This window comes from Bubalus kerabau, chromosome 6, assembly GCF_029407905.1.
Source record: "Bubalus kerabau isolate K-KA32 ecotype Philippines breed swamp buffalo chromosome 6, PCC_UOA_SB_1v2, whole genome shotgun sequence".
In the NCBI taxonomy this organism is placed as follows: domain Eukaryota; kingdom Metazoa; phylum Chordata; class Mammalia; order Artiodactyla; family Bovidae; genus Bubalus; species Bubalus kerabau.
In genome coordinates, this window is record NC_073629.1 from 11,953,610 (window position 1) to 11,957,658 (window position 4,049).

Here is a 4,049-nt window from a genome sequence, read left to right on the forward strand (position 1 = left end):
CTCTGAGCTAGCAAACAATGTATTGTGCCTGTTCTCCAACAACAATAATATGTTACGTTTGTGAATCAGTGTAATGGGGGGGGGGGTGGAAATGATTCTTTTCATTATTACCTCTAATGACTTACATAATATTGGGCTTCATAGTTTAGAGGTGTTATTTTTCCAAGGAGTGTTGCTTCTATCAGGAAACACAAAAACAAAAGTTGAAACTTGCCCTTGGTTACTTGAGTCTACTATGTTCTATTTACAAATCATCCACAGATGGAAAGGAGATTTTTACACTAGTTAGGATATTGATCCTATGTTTTATAATTACTATATAATTGATTTTATTTTTCTGAAAATGTTTTGCTTAATGCAAAAATTTAAACATAAATTATAGATCTGCAAGTTATACATAGACCATAAGTGGATGGATTTAGTTCTGTGCTTTCTATTCAATTCCTTTGGTCTCTGTGTTTTTTATTTTGCCAATGGCATACCATTTTGAATACTGTAGCTTTGTAATATATTTTTAAATCTTAAAGAGAGAGGCCTCGTCCTTTGTTCTTCAAGATTGCTTTGGCTATTCCATGTCTTTTGTGGTTCTATATTTAATTTCAAGTTTTTGTTTTTTTTTTTTTTTCCTATTTCTTTAAAAAATGTCAATAGGATTTTCATAGGAATTGAACTTAGTTGGTAGATCACATTGGGTAATATAGACATTTTAACAATATAAATTTTTTCAGCCTGTGAATGCTGCATGTCTTTCCATTTATCTGTTGGTTAGATGTCTTTTCTTTCATGTTTCTTCATTCATTTCCTTCTTCAGTATTTTACAATTACCAGTGTACAAGTTTTTCACCTCTTTGGCTAATTTAATTCCTAAATGTTTTATTCTGTCTGTTGCTATTATGAATGGGGTTATTTTCTTAATTTCTTTTTTGGATAATTTATTGACAGTGTATAGAAACATACCTGGTTTTATGTTGATTCTGTATCTTGCTACTTTACTAAATTTGTTTATTAGTTTTAATACACATTTTCAGATTGAATTGTTAGAGTTTTCTATGTATATGTTTGCATCATCTGCAAATAGAAATACTTTTCTCATTCTGATTTGGTTGCCTTAAATTTCTTTTCCTTGTTCTGACTAGTTTCCTTGTTCTGACTAGGACTTCTAGTACTTTGCTGAATAGGAGTGATGAAAGTGGGAATCCTTTCCACTGTACCCAATCTTAGATAACAAGCTTTACATTTTCTCTCATTGATTATGATTAAGCTGTGGGCTTTTTGTATACCAACTTTACTGTGTCAAAGTAAGTTCTATAACTATTTGGAGAGAGTTTTAATCATGATTGGATGTTGAACTTTGTCAAATACTTTTTCTACATATATTTATTTGATGATGCTTTTTATTTCATTAGTGTGGTACAGCACATTGACTGATTTGTACATCTTCAACCACCCTTGTATCATAAGAATAAAATATAATAAATGTAATGTTCTCTTGTATTTAGTTTCCTAGTATTTGGTTGAGATTTTTCCATCTATGCTCTTTAGGGAAGTTGGCTTGTGGTTTTTCTGTGTCTTTATCTGGTATTGGTATCAGGATGATGTTAGCCTCATTATTTAAATTTGAAAGTGTTCCTTCTTCTATTTTTTTGAAGCATTTAATAAGGGTTGTATCAATTCTTCTTTGCATGCTTGGTAAAATTAGCTCAGAAAACCATCTTATCTTGGATTTTTCTTTATTGGGAGATTTTTGACTACTGATTAATATCTTTATTAGTTTTTGTCTACTTAAACTTTCTGTTTCTTCTTGACACAGTTTTGGTAGATTGATGTTTCTATAAATTTATTAATTTCTTCTAAAATACCCAATTTAGAAGTACACAATTGGTGATAATATTCTTTTATTACTTTTTTAACATTCTGAGGCATACATTACAACATCTCCTCTTTTGTTTCTTTGATTTTATTTGAGTCTTCCCTTTTTTCCTATTTAATTTAGCTAGTTCAGTTAAGATCAGTAGCTCAGTCATGTCCGACTCTTTGTGACCCCATGAATTGCAGCACGCCTGGCCTCCTCATCCATCATCAATTCCTGGAGTTCATTCAGACTCACGTCCATCGAGTCAGTGATGCCATCCAGCCATCTCATCCTCTGTCGTCCCCTTCTCCTCCTGCCCACATTCACTCCCAGCATCAGAGTCTTTTCCAATGAGTCAACTCTTCGCATGAGGTGGCCAAAGTACTGGAGTTTCAGCTTTAGCATCAGTCCTTCCAAAGAACACTCTCCTTTAGAATGGACTGCTTGGATCTCCTTGCAGTCCAAAGGACTCTCAAGAGTCTTCTCCAACACCACAGTTCAAAAGCATCAATTCTTCGGTGCTCAGCTTTCTTCACAGTCCAACTCTCACATCCATACATGACTACTGGAAAAACCATAGCCTTGACGAGACAGACCTTTGTTGGCAAAAAATATCTCTGCTCTTGAATATACTATCTAGGTTGGTCATAACTTTCCTTCCAAGAAGTAAGTGTCTTTTAATTTCATGTCTTCAATTACCATCTGCAGTGATTTTGGACCCCAAAACTAAAGTCAGCCACTGTTTCCACTGTTTCCCCATCTAGTTGCCATGAAGTGATGGGACTGGATTCCATGATCTTCATTTTCTGAATGTTGAGCTTTAAGCCAACATTTTCACTCTCCTCTTTCACTTTCATCAAGAGGCTTTTTAGTTCCTCTTTCCTTTCTGCCATAAGGGTGGTGTCATCTGCAGATCTGAGGTATTTAATATTTCTCCCAGCAATCTTGATTCCAGCTTGTGCTTCTTCCAGCCCAGCGTTTTACAGCCTTGCCATACTCCTTTTCCTATTTGGAAACAGTCTGTTGTTCTATGCCCTGTTCTAACTGTTGCTTCCTGACCTGCATATAGGTTTCTCAAGAGATAGGTCAGGTGGTCTGGTATTCCCATCCCTTTCAGAATTTGCCACAGTTTATTGTGATCCACACAGTCAAAGGCTTTGGCATAGTCAATAAAGCAGAAATAGATGTTTTTCTGGAACTCTCTTGCTTTTTTGATGACCCAGCAGATGTTGGTAATTTGATCTCTGGTTCCTCTGCCTTTTCTAAAACCAGCTTGAACACCTGGAATTTCACGGCTCACGTATTGCTGAAGCCTGGCTTGGAGAATTTTGAGCATTACTTTACTAGCGTGTGAGATGAGTGCAATTGTGCAGTAGTTTGAGCATTCTTTGGCATTGTCTTTCTTTGGGATTGGAACGAAAACTAACCTTTTCCAGTCCTGTGGCCACTGCTGAGTTTTCCAAATTTGCTGACATATTGAGTGCAGCACTTTCACAGCATCATCTTCCACGATTTGATACAGCTCAGCTGGAATTCCATCACCTCCACTAGCTTTGTTCGTAATGACGCTTTCTAAGGCCCACTTGACTTCGCATTCCAAGATGTCTGGCTCTAGGTGAGTGATCACACTATCATGATTATCTAGGTCGTGAAGATCTTTTTTGTACAGTTCTTTTGTGTATTTTTGCCACCTCTTCTTAATATCTTCTGCTTCTGTTAGGTCCATACCATTTCTGTCCTTTATCAAGCCTATCTTTGCATGAAATCTTCCCTTGGTATCTCTAATTTTCTTGAAGAGATCTCTTGTCTTTCCCATTCTGTTGTTTTCCTCTATTTCTTTGCACTGATGGCTGAGGAAGGCTTTCTTATCTCTCCTTGCTATTCTTTGGAACTCTGCATTCAGATGCTTATCTTTCCTTTTCTCCTTTGCTTTTCACTTCTCCTCTTTTCTCAGCTATTTGTAAGGCCTCCTCAGACACCATTTTGCTTTCTTGCATTTCTTTTGCATGAGGATGGTCTTGATCCCTGTCTCCTGTACAATGTCACGAACCTCTGTCCATAGTTCATCAGGCACTCTGTCTATCAGATCTAGTCCCTTAAATCTATTTCTCACTTCCACTCTATAATCATAAGGGATTTGATTTAGGTCATACCTGAATGGTCTGACCTGTTGGCTTCCCTGGTGGCTCAGACGGTA